The sequence below is a fragment of the Pseudonaja textilis genome, chromosome 8 (assembly GCF_049901715.1).
Source record: "Pseudonaja textilis isolate UNSWEBS1 chromosome 8, rPseTex1.2, whole genome shotgun sequence".
Lineage (NCBI taxonomy): Eukaryota > Metazoa > Chordata > Lepidosauria > Squamata > Elapidae > Pseudonaja > Pseudonaja textilis.
The window spans coordinates 28,325,254-28,341,497 of record NC_141997.1 but is presented as its reverse complement, the minus strand read 5'-3'; the positions used below and the strand labels follow the sequence as shown (position 1 = coordinate 28,341,497).

The 16,244-nt window shown below is 35.6% G+C and overlaps 1 long non-coding RNA gene across 3 annotated transcripts in view; it reads left to right on the top strand.

Annotated features, from left to right (window-relative positions):
• LOC148125159 (uncharacterized) overlaps positions 1 to 16,244 on the top strand; it is a 258,785-nt gene that overhangs the window by 40,934 nt on the left and 201,607 nt on the right. The window lies entirely within an intron of this gene.

Below are 16,244 nucleotides of genomic sequence, written 5' to 3'. Positions count from 1 at the left end.
AAGGAAGAGGGTGTCATTTCACTAACTCATGGAAATTCAGCACCAAAGATAATTTCTCTAGGGAGAAGTCACTGGTGGCAGTGTTTACCAATTAGGCTCTCTTCAGGAATGTGATAAAAGGTGCACTAGAGATTGTGGGGGAAAGAACTTTAAACTTTTCTTCAAGGAAGGGGGGGGGGCAACATCCCAGATGTGTGTCTTTACAAGCATCCTATTAGACCATCTGCTTCATACCAGAACAGTTAACAGACTGTTCTAAGCAAGATAACTCAGAAAACTGGAAGAAGATAATAAATGTTGAAATTGAAATGAAGTTTCCTCTTAAGGATGAAGAGAGCCAAATGTGGGAGATAATTTAAATTTCTTTCAGGGAAATGAAACAGCCGTGGACACCATTCAGGCAAAATCACAACATCTTGGATCATATTGATTTCATGAGAAAAAGGAATTAAGGTTGTGATTGTCATGATACAGCTGAAATCAAGGGGACTTAACATTCTCAGCTAGGAGGGATCATTTCCCTCATCTTTAAAGCCATTGCAGAGAAAATACTACAGAAAAGCTCATTTCAATCAATAGCTCAGATTACAATGAAACTCCTGTATAGTGGCCTTTACAATTGGAAGGGTTGTATAAACAAATATCTAATATTGTGCTCAATCTAACACAAACACTTGTTTATTACTTGGGGAAGCAGAAGATGGGAGCATTTCCAAAGACTGAGTAGTATTCATTGCTTTTTAAAAAGCATTGCTTTTTTTTTAACCTGTAATAATAAATATCAGTTGCAGCTAAAAAATCGTGAATGCAATCGTATAAGGTCATAGAGGTAGTATTCTTGGACTCCTTGTGGAGAAAATGAAAAATGTTATGTTCCATGTAGCTTGTATATGTCAGTAAAAATTACTTACTATGTTTTATTTCTGAGCATCCCACAGGTTTAGATGCACAAGCAAGCGCACACTGTAATCAAGTATATCTATTATCGTGTCCAGTTCATAACTGTCTATAATACCAGAACAGACTCAGCTCGTCCATTAGCTGAAACATCATAAGGGTTGCAAATGTCTTTTAATGTTCAGCCATCTGTTTTCCATTAAGACAATGCAGGAGATGAAAAGATGCTAGGATCTGTTGTTGTTAAATAAGATAACTAGAATATGCCTGAAATATTTTTTAAAATCACTTTCAGATACACAAAAGAATCTGTCCCATATGTGGCACATCCTATTTCCTTGGCCATTTATAAGCTCTGTAGTCACTTTCAGCTTTTTCTATGGAAATATTTTATCATACTCCTGAGGTTGTACAATAGAGTTTATGCAAGCTGTGTCTGCATTTACAGTCTGTATAGTTTATCCAGGAAGAGCCTCAGACACATGCATGCAACCTACACAATATTTTAAGTTTAGTCTGAATCTACAGCCATCCTATGGCCTACTAATTGCACACAACTCCAGATTCATTCTTGTGGCCCGAGAACCCTGTGATCTACTGGAAGTTGAAAGCAAAAGGATAATTATTAAATTATAGTGGAGGGTTTTCCATGTGCTCTGGGTTAATTCTGTTGACCTTGAGTCTTATAGGGTTAAAAGAGATTTGGTATTGAAAAATTCTGCTTTTTTTCTTTAGATCATCATTTCTCAACCTATAGGGGAATTCTGGGAATTGCTCCACACATCATAAAGTTGCCATGTTTGAGAAACATTGCTTTAGATCAGGGGTGTCCAACCTTGGCAACTTTAAGACTTGTGGACTTCAACTCGCAGAATTCCTCAGCCAGCTTTGCTTTCTGGGAGTTGAAGTCCACAAGTCTTAAAGTTGCCAAGGTTGGACACACCTGCTTTAGATCATGAAATCAAATGCTGTCTGTTTCTTAAATGTTTCTTTTCACCTTTACACAATTCTGCCATGCATGATAAAAAGTACCTTGATATGCCTTAGACAGTGGTATATCATTTTTAAAAAGTTTTCTTTTTAATTATAAGACACATTTAATTATAAATGTGAATTTCAAATCTTTTAACCACAATCTGTCCTATTGATGCATTTGAATATTGTAACCAAAATTCTTGGCCCTTTTTTGCCATTTGTTCCTTAAGTTCCAGACATTCCAGACAAATATTAAATTACAGAGATCCTATACTACCCTAAATGTATAGTTTATCATCTGTGATAAGCTATACCATTCATAAAGTTGAGATTTCACCGCATAGAAAGATGAGAATCCCCAAGAGGAAAATATCTATTGGAACAATATGATTTGATATTTTTTTTGATAAATTGCCTACCATATTTTTTTTTAACCTAGATATTTGTTTCTGCTTTATTTATCTTCAATTTAGAAAGAATTATATTTAATTTTTCCTGGTTATATGTAAATAATCTTTGACAGCATGCATTCATTTAAAGGGAAAGGAAAGTTGAGAAGAGGGGGCTGCAGAATGGAAATCAAAGTAGGAGAGGGGAATAAGCATCTGTTTATTTTCCTATATAAAATATTTATTTATTTATTTAGTCAAACAATTATTAGATAACAGTATAAACATGGTTATAAATACATGAAATGGATACGAATAAGAAAAAAAAGAATCAATAGGACAGGGACGGTAGGCACGTTTTGGTGTGCTTATGCATGCCCCCTACAGACCTCTTAGGAAAGGGGTGAGGTCAATAGCAAACAGTCTAATGTTGAAGATTTTGGGGTTTGGGGAAGAAACCACAGAGTCAGGTAGAGTCTTCCAGACATTGACTACTCCGTTGCTGAAGTCCTATTTCCTGCGATCAAGTTTGTTGTGGTTTATCTTTAGTTTGTATCTATTTTGTGCTCTTGTATTATTTTGATTGAAGCTGAAGTATTCATTGATAGGTAGGATATTGCAATATATAATTTTATATAGTATACTTAGATCGAACCGAAAGCGGCATAGTTCTAGGTTGTCTAGGTCTAAAATTTCAAGTCTGGTGGCATAAGGTATTCTTCTACGAGTAGAGGAGTGAAGGATTCTTCTCGTAAAATATTTCTGGACTTTCTCAATTGTATTAATATCAGATAGGTAATGTGGGTTCCAGACTGATGAGCTGTATTGGTCTAACAAATGTTTTATATGCTCTAGTTAGCAGAGTGATATTACCAGAGAAAAAGCTACGCAGGATTAGGTTAACAACTCTTAATGCCTTTTTGGCTATGTAGTTACAGTGGGCTGTAGCACTTAGATCATTTGAAATGAGTACTCCAAGGTCCTTGACAAAAAAATTTTCATCAACAAGGTCTTGACTATTCAGCTTGTATTTTATTTTTTGATTTTTTTTGCCAATATGTAAGATAGAACATTAGTTGAGATTTGAAGTTGCCATTTGTTTGACCATTCTGACACATAGTCGAGGTCTTTTTGAAGAGTAGCAGCATTGTCAGTGGTGTTGAGTAGCTTTACATCGTCAGCAAAAAGAACACAGTTGCTCTTAATATAATCACAGAGGTCATTAATATAGAGTATGAAGAGAGTTGGTCTGAGAACACTGCTTTGGGGGACACCATTTTTGACAGGGACAGGATTTGATAGGACGCTCCCAATTTTGGCCATTTGTTGCCTGTATGACAGGAATGCTTCTATCCAGTTATGTAGGTGTCCAGAGATACCATAAGACCTTAGTTTTAGGAGTAGTTTGTCGTATACCACTGAATCAAAGGCTTTACAGAAGTCTATGTAAATTGTGTCAATTGCTTTACCCTGATCAAGTTGTGTAGTCCATATGTTTTTACAGTGCAAGAGTTGCAGGTTACAGGACAGTTTCCTTCTGAAACCAAACTTTCCTTCTGAAATATTACTTTGTCCTATGGTTGTGAGTGATTTTCCTGGATTTTCTGCAGTTAGCTTCCAACAGAAGATAAGTCCAGGTTCAGGTATTTACTGTGATGCCACAAAGGGAAGCCACTCTATGCTTTAAGCCTCATTTTATAACTTTTTTTGTTTTTAATGGAGGATTTGAAGCAGCCAATATGCTTACTTAAGAAATTCACTGTTGTGTTATCAACAGGGCCAACAGAATTGTGACACAGATGATTCTCAAATCATATAAGCTGATAAGAGGTCAGGCAAAAGGTGTTTGGCTATAAATCTACCATTTGGTGCTCAGCCAACTGCTGCAGCACAAATGAAAGATAAATTGTCCCAAGATGGTGGAAAAGAATTGTTGAACAGATCTGACCCAGGTGGAAGCCAGAACAAGAACTTCAGTAAGTTACTCTAGGCAATTCGAAAGAAAGAAAGAAAACAAAACCATCCCATTAAATCAATCATGACAGTGAAACAACATTTCTTCAAACTGAGCTTTGAGAAAAAGCCATAGAGATTATTATCCCTGCAAAAGAAAGAATAGGGGAAAAAAACAAAACAAATACCAGTTATTTCTTTCTTTCTTTCTTTTCTTAGAGCCAGAGTGGGTTTTGTAATAGGTCAGTGAGAAGTGAAGAAGCGGTTGTAGGAAGAAATACATGGGCAATCACCTTTTGGAGTCAATAGAACAAAGATATGTTGACATTTCTGTGAAAACTGGGGTACCTTCTAAAAGGGAAGCAAAACAATAACTCTTTTTGAAGCAAAGTTCTCATGAACATATTCTTAGCAGGAAGAATTTGACTTTCCAACTCCTAGAAAGTTGCTGTGAATTGGGTTTTGCCATTCCTGAGGGTCTAGTAAATGGGAGCGATGAAAGATTGGTATCTCTTTCTTTCTATGAAAATCTCTTCATATTTATCCAATAAAATCCTCTTTGTCCTTTCTCCATGGTTTGAGGATATTGCCTCTGAATCTTAAAGAATCTAATGTCTCCTGACTAGCTGCCAGGTACTATCCTAGCCCAATGCATTGGATAAAAGCCAGATCATATCTTTGAATCTGTGGTGGTTTGTAGTGTTTACATGGACAATATTTTTGCACTTTGCTTGATAATATTTTTTTGGAAATGGTTTGCCATTACTTTTCTTAGGCTTGAAGGATAGGGACTGGCTTACCAGCTGGCTTTGTGCCTAGGGTGAAAGTAGAATACCTGGTCTCCCAAGAATTTGTCTGAAATGGTATAGGATTCAACATGAATGTTACTTGAACATCGGCAATGGGACTGAAGAATTTTAAGGGCTGAAAGCAATGTTTCTGGGCACACACAGACTCATCCCATGTAGGAAAGTGTAAAAGGATAGAGATAGTTATTCCTTCATGGCCATCCAGCACCCAATTATGTGAAGTAATTGTCTAATAGAGGACTGGTTAGCATAGCTTATTCAAATAATATGAAAATTACTTGCCTTGATTCTTGGTTTTACTTCATATAATAACTTTATCTAAATCGATACAATTACCTATATATCTTAGGGCATAACTGTGAATTTTCTTTAAATACGAAAGCTGTCATGCTGAGTTCCTAGCCTCAAAATTTTACCTCTGTACCACTGATAAGTGTTATATTTATGACGTGGGTACAAAGCACATACATCTCATAAGTTTTAACAGGATTGAAAACTAACCTTCCCCACTTTTAAGACTTCCTTTTTCTGCACAGTGACTCTTTCAACTGACATATACAGACTGCCTGGTTTTCATTACCCAATGTCTCTATTTCAATCTTTTTAATGTCCAATTGAGAATAAGTTCTTTTCCTTGCTCTCTTTCTCTCTGGCCTTTCTGATATCTCAATCAGTTAGAGCCATAATGGAAATTATTTTTCCTTCGTTTGCTGCCTAAGTCTGAGAAATAAAACTATCATTTTGTAATCATGGACTTTAATACCTAGTAAAATTGAACCTTGAGAAACAACAAAGAATCATTGGCTTCAGAACTTCACATTAGCGAGACTCTCCAAACAGTTCCAAGCATTTCAGGAGTATTTGCCAGGAAGTGTCCCCAACTCTATCATTCTAATCCCAGCTAGTTTAGGGTTACCTAATTGCTGCCAAAATCCATATAACCATTAGGAGGCAGCAATTAGTTGGACATCTCTTTTTGCAGCCATCTAATGATTGTTTTAATTTTGGCTTTTTTGTTCCTTTTCAGTAGCCCTTGAAGATGGGGAATTGGTGGGAAAAAAATTGTATTAAAGTGAACATGGTGAAAAATCACTTTCTTATATATACTAAACATACTTCTAGAAACTTACCAAATATAAAATTTTGGAACTACTGCAAAAAGAGACATTAGGATCAAAGTATATGTGGTCCTCTTACAACTTGATGGCCTTCAGATGTTTTTAACATAACATATGGGTGTCAAACTTGTCACATCATGTTGCCATTATGTGACATTTTGTGATGTTTTTCCCCTTTGCAGAGCTGGGGTGGGCATGGCCTGCATGTGACACATCCGGCCCACCGGCCACCAGTTTGATACCCATGACATAACATCTCTGTCATTCCAAGTTTCTGAATGTTTTCCTAGAGTACTAAATCAAGACTTAGAAAGTTAAAATTCAGCTTACTTAACTTAAATCTAATATAGTTACAATGATCCACATCAGGCATCATCAACATGACCTCCTTCAGAAACATTGAGATTTAATTTTCTTTTTTAAAAAAACTACAAAAATTTAAAAGAAAAAGTAGAAAAGGAAATTCTTCATTCTTTTTCATTTTCCTTCAGTTTTTCTTTTACCTTTTTCTAAAGAAAAAGTGAAGGAAAATGAAAAAGAATGAAGAAGAAAAATATCCATTGAAGCAGCTTCCCATTTTCTTTGCAGTAATAACAAACGTAGGAATTACCATTTCCATTCTTTCATATTTCATATCATAGTTTCCTTTTTCTCATCATCAAGCTTTTAAATTGATATAATTCAAAACCACTAACTCTTTTTATTCACGCAAAAAGTCCATAAAGGGTTTCCCACTTTTTTATATAAAATTAATTGGAACTCCTTATTTAATCAAACAAGTCAATTAGCCAATTCTGCAAGCTCAACTATCTTTCCAACCCATTCCCTTGTTACTGGTGTTTCTGTAGTCTTCTACCTTTGTGCATTATAAAAACCTCATTACAACTTCAATTTCTAAACAGAATAAGTGGGTGTTGTAGTCCCAGTGTATTTAGAGAATGCTCAACTAGAAAAAAGCAGATACAAATCAGATGCCATCTGAGCTGCTTGCAACCTGTCTAAATTCTGAAATCTCTGGGACTTCAACAGCATCTCTAGCTAAAATTCACAGATATTGTATATAATTTCTCACGGATAAAGAATTATACAACTTGTATCTTCTGAATGGTTCTAAATCCTTCTAGGTGCATACTTGTTTTCATCATGTTCATGCAAAGAATAGTCAAGTGTTCTCTATTACAACAGCTGCCCTCTGAAGGACTGCCAGGAGACAATCTAAAATTTGCCTCTAAATTCTTTCTAAAAGACTGCCTGATTAGGTGGACTCATGATCACTGTAAAACTCTTAAGAAGAAAATGTTAATGCCTTAATGCCCATCAGCTAGTTAACAATTGGACAGCAGCTTCAATTAACAAGTAGATGCCGGTAATTCTCATTGTCTTTTCTATTAGACTATATTTCTATTCTGACTACAGTGCTTTTCTTAAATTTGTATCTATAAATATAAATTAGTGGTTGCTAACCTTTTAGCTTATGCTTCCCTTTCTATCATTTTTTTCAGTTATGTTCCTCTTCTTTTGCTGATGAAATTGTGTTCTCTAATGGGATGATATCACTTTTCAGTTAGTGGCACACACCTGTGAGCTGGAAAGGGAATTAATTTTGCATTGTTTAGTTTCTAACAAAACATGACAGATGGTCTGGGATTTTCGTGGAATTAAAATTGTGTAGTTCCAATTTATCCAAATGCATTAGTTCTAATAACAGAGAGGGAGAAAGACACGACCCGTTGATTCCATTTGACACGTTTGCAGATTTTCATTACAATTTAGATGTCTGATGTCTCTGTTCCTCAATATAAAAAAATCAAAATAAAAAATACCCACAAAACCTGCAGAATAATAAGATCATACTTACAGAATATATGCATAGCATATGCACTAATATATAACACATTGGAATGACTTTCAAGTAGAATTAATTTTTTTTCTATTAAGGTTGATTTTGATGGGTTACGATATAGTTTTCTAAAGAGCTTCAGAATCATTTTTTGGGATAATCAAGTCTTCTTCCCGACTTTCCCCAACATTATGACTTTTTGTTTTGTGGTATGACAAGATAGTAGTTGCACCTGGATGTCAAATCTTATTTTACCTTTTGGAATTTAGCAAACTCATTTATATGTGGTCAAACTTAATCTAGATTGGTGGTATTCAGAGCACATTGCACACAAGCTTTGTTGAATTTAGAAGACCACTTCATAACACACGGAAAAATGCTCACAAAAGAGAAGAAACTTTTCATTAGCAAGTTAAGGATAACATCTAAAATGGAAACATTGAGTGTACTGGGGCAAGAACCATCTTGATTTGATCGTATGTTGTGAATTGGATAATTATTTTACCATAACGTTGATGTCAAGACTAAAAAGACCAAGTTGCACAACACCTCTTTTGGTATATTTTAGACTATGGGCATGTGAGATAGGGTGGAATGGGCAGTGCATGGCAATATTTTGATATAAAGTTCATTCCTTCTGTACTTCCATGGTAACATTATATGCAAGAAAATAAGAGACGGGGCCTGTGTTTTGATCTCATTATTGACATTTGGTCATTTTGATAAAACATCCAGTTGCTGTAGATGCCCATGGGTGGAACAACCAATTAGCCAGAATTAACCCAATGAGGACAAAGATGAAGAAGGATAAATCTAGAATGCTACAACCTTGTTTTGAGCCTTGGATTATATACCTAAGAGGAAGGTTTCAAGCTCTGGAAAAAAAATAGGGTAGCACTGCCAACCTAATGTAAGCACCAAAACCTGGAGAAGGAGGGGGAGATGGTTTCATCTGCTATTTTCTGTTAGGACCCCATTTTATTTTTATTCACACTGATTTATTGCTTTTTCCACATCCTTCTTCATTAGTATCACTTTTGATTTATGTTACGTCTTTCTATACAGATACTAATAAAGACCCATTTTCTCTCTCAATGGCTAAAACTTTGGTGCTTTCAGATGAGATGGAAATCCCCCTTGGAAATCACTACTGCCAAGTTTCAGACAGATTAGACAAAGGGTCTCTCTCTCATAGGCATTCTTTAAAAAAAAAATAACAACAGCAAGAACATTTCCTAATGCAGTGATTTTTACTTTAGAAAAGAAAGCTTTCATGACTCCCTTTGCAAATTACAAGGAAAGCTTATAATACTCTCTGCTTGAACTTAAACTTCATGGTGTACTGGCTCAACTATGCCTTCACCACCACCTTCTATTCTTTGGAATATGTTCATTTTTAAATGAATGAGAAACCAATAAGGTTGCATTTATTAACTTGTTCATTTGTTTTACATTTAAATAAACTGTTTTTTGGAGCAGATCTTGGTATTATAAGCAGGTAAACAACAGTTGCTTAATATAATGGTAGGTACAATAAAGAATAGGTCTGATGGAAATTGGAGTCTCAATCCAGTCAGAGAGGAAGACAGTGTATGTTCTGGGTTAGTTAAATAGACTGCACTGGTATAAAAAAAAACTCCTGAAGTTCCTAGTGATGTTGCGTATGGACATAAACCCTGCAGTTGAGAAACTAGCATGTCAGAAAGGGAAAAAACAAAACTGGAACACCTTACCTGTTTTTTGACATTTGTATTTGTAGGGAATTTTCCACATTCAGAAATGTGATCCACTCCTGCTCTGTTACCTCCTTATAATTTGCATTCAGACTGAGACAGGGGATCTTTGGTAAAACAAATTGTGGAACCCTTTCTATTACCATCTTGCTTTTATGATATTGCCATGTTGACAGATGCATTAACACAATGGCTTAATATACAGTATCACACTGAAATAGTTCTCAGATTGTCAATTGAGGCCTATATCACGTAACTCTTCCCCCATTCCCTCTCTCTTTCTTTCGGCCAAAGAAAATAACGTTAAAAAAGAACCGTAATATACCAGGAGTGTAAATAATGGTACTTTTGTGAATAAAAACTGCTGAAATTATGTAGTTTTGAATGCTTGCAGACAATAATCACTGTTGTCTGTTACAAGCAATAGATCTTTTTATTCCTTTATTTTACACCTGGCAGGAAGCAATGGTGAAAAGAAAAAGAAAGAAAATGAAATACTTGCTTATCTCACAACATTCCAGATCTGAAAGGGAATACGATGATTACTTTGCCAGTCATTCATGTCTGTTTTATTCTCACTACTTCCCGTTCCTTATTTCCTTTATGTGCACATTGAATAAGATATTGATCCTAAGTAGCATTATTGGCTTATAGTAAGCACGGCAGTTTATGACAGTGTGAAAATTAAAAAAAAAACATTTATTAAGAAAGTTACAAATTTATGAATTGGGAAACATTTCCTGATCTGCAGTTTTGCCTTTTAGCACAATAGAATGAGAAGAAATCAGTATCAAAAGAGAAAAAGAAAAATGAATATAACTCAGTAAGAATGAGATATGTTTTTAAAAGTTTACAATTACAATGTCAATGATAATATAATATTTGAACAATATGATGTAAAATGTTGATTAGAACAGTTTATAAATATAACTAAACAAGAAATGTATAACATTATTATGTGCACAAGATATATGTAGCCATTGAAAAATTAGAAAATTGTTTTATTTGTTGTCTTTGTTGTTAAAATAAAAAAAATATTTTTTTAAAAAAAAGAGAAAAAGAAAAAAAAGAACTAAATGTTTTGCTACTGTCTTTATAGCACATTACTGATAAAGGAAAAGGAATGGGTAGCCCATTGACACCATAGAACATAGAATAATAGAGTTGGAACTAACCTTAGGCGTCAGTCTTCTAATTCAACCCTCTGCTCAAGCAGGGGGCCCTATACAATTCCAGAAAATGGCTGTCCAGTCTCTTTTTGGAAGCATCCAGTGATGGAGTCTTTACCAGTATTGTTATGTCCAGGAACAGAATAACTTTGGGCCAAATATGGGGTTTCTTCTATCTAGCTTGTTGACGTATTTCCCATTAGGAGAATGAGTGCACTCAGGGAAACGTAGTGAGAGTGATGTTGAATAACACACAACCAGCATAGAAATACACTGAATAGTAAAATGTAGGTTTTACTTCCAGTAAATGGGTAAACGAAGTCCAACAAACAGTCCAAATCATACATGCTCAAAGCAGTTAGTATCAGTCCAGGGATGATCAAAAAACGAAGTCAAGTATCATAAACAGAGTTCAGTAAATGGAGTTTGCTAAGAGTTGCAAGACTCACAACAATCCAAGCAGAATGACGATCAGGCAAAATGGCAAAACAGGAAATGCAAGGAGAAAGAAACCAGGTTTCTGGCTCCATCTAATGGCCATTGGAGGAACCTCAGCCAATCACAATTACAGCATTCTCTTAAAGATACAGTATTAAATGACTATCCTGGTTTATATATTTCCAACCCAACTGTTAGGAGACTATCATTCCTAACATAGCCTATCTTCTTACCCTCATCCTTCTCGGTTTTTTCTTGCCTAAGGCTTGGTATACTAAAGGTCAGAGCTGGCATTATTATTCTGATCTTGTTGTTGAAAGTTTGGCCAAACTAAAAAATATTATAATGAATTTGATTGAGACATGAATGGGAAATTTCTAAGCCCCCAACAAGCAATATAATGCTATGATAGTACCATAAAGGCAGACATGAAGCCATAGAAATGAAGGTGTCAAAACATGTCTATTTCATATGTTGGTTAAATTCCATGTAATTCATTTCAGCCCAATGCTGAAGCCTTCTAGATCTTTTTGAATATCCCTTCTCCTCCAGTTATAGCCACCCTTTTATAATGATTCTTTTCTTCATCTCTCTGACTCTTTCTCTGTGAGGTAGAAGAAACAATCATTTTAAGCTAGTCTTGCTCTTGTATAGAATTAAAAACATAAATCCAATCAGTCTCATTCGGTCTGGCTGGACATGAAACATATTTTGGTAGAGGATCTTAGCATTCCCAAGTAGATGTTCTAGAAAGGAGTGAACCACTTTTGTATAATTTAAAATGATGTTCAAGAAATGTGTTGCACCATAGCAAGTTTTTTTAAAATCATGATGATGATACAGAACAGTCAAAGAGAGAGAAAGATTCAGAGGTAAGTAAAGGCTTAGCACTGCCATTAAAGGCAATGATTTTTTCAATTTATTATTCCTTTTTTAAAAATAATTTTCAATTTTATGTGGCCTCAAGGCCAAGAATCACAGGAAAGGTGATATATTTTTCATATCTAGGAAGAAGACTTTAATATCAATTTTAGGAAATATTTCACTGTCTATTTCAACTTTACTTTTCAAAATGAAAATCAATTGATAAGCAAATGTACCAAAGCAGACAATTTTTGTTCAGAAAAAGAAGTATAAACTGATTTCAACAGGGATCTTGATGTGCTACTCAAATACATTTTTCCAAATGCATATTGTTGGTAAGCCTATGTCCACAGGGAATACTCCTAAAATTTCTTCTTTATACATTACATGCTGAGGGGGGGAATGAATATACACTGATATAGTTCCACTTGACAATATGAGAATTGGCCCTGCTTATAGCTTAGGAATATGTTTCCTCAGTTGTTTGCAAGCCTTAAACTGCCCCTATTCTAACCTCTCTCCCATTCTCATTCCACACACATATACATGAACACCCTGGGGAAAAAAACCCACATATTGCATAATTAATTTCAGTTGATTCTTGTGGATCTCCAAATAAACCTACAAATGGGGAGAATTTGCAGGGAATGGTGAAGAATGTCAAGAATGTAGTTGTAATAGTTGCATTAGTTCTTATATGCATTGCACAGTCTTTGAATGTCTGTCTGTCTATCGTCTGTCTGTCTACTATCTATCTATCTATCTATCTATCTATCTATCTATCTATCTATCTATCTATCTATCTATCTATCTATCTATCATCTATCTATCTCACTTAACTATTTGCTCTAATGTCAAGCTATTGCCATATCTGGTTATGAACTGTCTTTACCAGGTTGGACTAGAGTCACCTATATGATCTTTGTTCTGAAAGGTGAGGGCCATAGTGGATGGAATAGTGATGCAAAGTGAGTCTGGCCATGTGATGCCAAAGTCTTCTTCCCTTTTGTTCCAGTACCTGTATGTAAATTCTGCTGAATAAATAAAGGCAATTGAAAATAACTTATCAAACAAGCAGAGGACCAAATGTTGTTTTACTTCATGTAAAAATTAGTTTATTAGGCATAGAGAGAATACAATTTCCATGGTTACAAATGACCTGTTAATCTTCTAAATTATTTAATCTTTTTAAACAATGTCACTGCTAAAATTGCCTACTAAAAACCTGCAGCTGCTATCATATGTTTTTACTAATGTGTCTTCCATAAGCACTAATTTTCTTGTTACACCTTTGTGGGCAATTACTGAGTTGTCTAAGAGATTTTTCTAAATAACCTGGTGTTTAAAAATAGAATAAATTATACATTTAGTTTTGATTAATTTTTTATGAGAATTTCCAGCAGCTGCATATTTGCTTTTATTTCCCTTATTAATTAAAGAAGACGATTTTGTGTTTGTAGGAAACTTCTGAAGCTGTGAACGAACAATCAAGTAACTCACTCCAAGCCAATGTACAAGGGATTTAGGATAACCTGGCTTCATTATTTCAATGGAAGAAAAACTGTACTATACTGCAGGGTTTTTTTTAGCCTCTATTGAACTGAATGCACATACCCCATGGATTAGGGGGATTCTGAGAAATACTGCAGGTGCTTTCTCTGTCAATGAAAGACATATTTATTATGTAACCTCCTGAAACCAAACAGAAATGATTAGACATTATCACAGGAACACAGGAGGGGAGTTGTTCACTGGGCAATTCCCGTGCAGAGAATGATCTGATAATTTACAGGTAGTTGCTTTGATATCAAAGAATCCATCAGAATTACTGATAGGCTGTGACAACACTCTTAGTAAATATAATCTGATAGCAGAAACTGAGATAAATAGAGGCCTGGTTTGTAAGTTCTTATAAATTGTCAAACTAGATATTTCCCCTGCAGTAAGTGATTGGCTCAGGAAAGATATATTATCCAGCAATAACAAAGCATAACAAAAAAACCTCTTCCTTTTCTTCCATAAAGCTGCTTTTGCAAAATAAATTAATGAACTAATTTTCACTGCAAATAACATCTAATTTTACTACGTTGTCCTTTGTGATAGCTTTGCTGACTGGACTGTTTAAGGGAGACAGCTAAAGGTTTTAAAAATAGGTGAAATCATGGGGACTATCCTGGAGTCTAAAACCCGAGGTGAATGAAGTGTTGTGCTGGAATACATGAGGCAACACTAGTGATCTGGTAGACAAGGCAATTAGATTTGCTTCCTGCTTTCCTTATTATGACAAGCCCATGAATAACAACAGCAAAACAAAATCAGAATCTGGACAAAAATAAAATCTATTTTAATAAAATAACTTGATTAAAACTTAAAAAAGAATATAATGTCATGATTGATTATGTATCATCAAGTCATTTTGATGGCACAGGATGGCTTATTGCGAAACAGCCACATATTCTCTCCATGACAATTTGTCCCTTCCCAACTGCTGATCCGTAGCCTGGTGTCAGGCTGCCGCCCATTCAGAACTGGGTGGCAGAAGTGGTGGGTGGGTATACATGTGACGCTGTGTTTGTGAAAGTGGCATGTGTGTGCATAATCACCCCCTCTCCCTCCCTGTTGCCTCCACTAGTCTGCCGATCCAGAAAGATTGGGGGACGCAGTGGTGGGATTCAATTTTTTTTACTACTGGTTCTGTGGGCGTGGCTTGGTGGACATGGCAGGGGAAGGATACTATAAAATCTCCAGTCAGAGGTGGTATTTGCTGGTTCTCCAAACTACTCAAAATTTCTGCTTCTGGTTCTCCAGAACTGGTCAAAACCTGCTAAATACCGCCTCTAGAACACTGCCTTACAACATTGCACCCAATATAACCATCCATCTTGCTGCTGGTTGTTTTTTCCTTCTCTTTCCTTCTAACTTTTCCCACACTGTATATCGGACATTAACACTACTGAGCGGGTTCAGAGATATTTCTTGAGAAAAGTTCTCCACTCCTCTACTCACAATAGAATTCCCTATGCCTCTAGGCTTGAAATTTTAGGCCTGGACAATCTGAAACTGTACCACTTGCGGTCTGATCTAAGCATAGTTCACAAAATTGTCTGCTATAACATCTTGCTTGTCAATGACTTCTTCAGCCTCAATCACAATAATACATGGGCAAACAACTGATACAACCTCAAAGTAAACCGCTCCAAACTCGATTGAAGAAAATATCACTTCAGCAACAGAGTAGTCAACACCTGGAGTGCCCTACCCAACTCCGTTGTATTACAGCCTCAACCCCTCACAGCTTCAACATCAAACTGTTTACCTCGCCCCATTCTTAAGAGATCCTTAAAGAGGGCGTGCATAAGTGCACCAGCATGCCTACTGTCCCTGCCTTACTGTCCCGATTTATCTGTATTTACTCCCTTGTTCTTGTTTATGTTCATACTTATACTTGTTATCTTGTACATGTTTGACAAACAAACAAACAAATAAATAATTTAGAGCTTTTTCTGGAGGGCTAGTCTTTGCATTATGTGTCTGAAGTAGGATAATTTGAGCCTTGTCAAGTGACAACACTGGGTTGATTTGTTTGTTTGAGCCTTTGATTTAATATTTTCATTTTTTTTCTGTCTATGGCATTCTCAGGAGTCTTCTACACCACCAAAGTTGATAAGTGTCAATTCTCTTCCTATCCTGCTTCATTTTCCTATTTTCAATTTCTGTCAACTTAAACTGTATAATTCAGTAGCAACCTTTGAAAACATTTTCAGGGCTTCAATGAAACTTCCATTGTAAACTGTATGTCTTCTGGAGCAATTTGCTGAACCTGATTAGCAGCAACCATAGCAGGACTTTTTCTGAACTGAAAATACCTGGTACCCAAATCTTAGCACACAAAAAGTTGCCTTCTTCCATTAAGCCCTAGTTCTTCTAAATCACACTGGAAGTCTAGGTATGTATCTCTTAGAAAGCTGATTTGAATATATAGAAAGTGGAGGGGGATACACAACAGTAGGAGGAAGCTTTAAAACTACCTCTTGCAACCTCCTTGTACTTGAAACATTA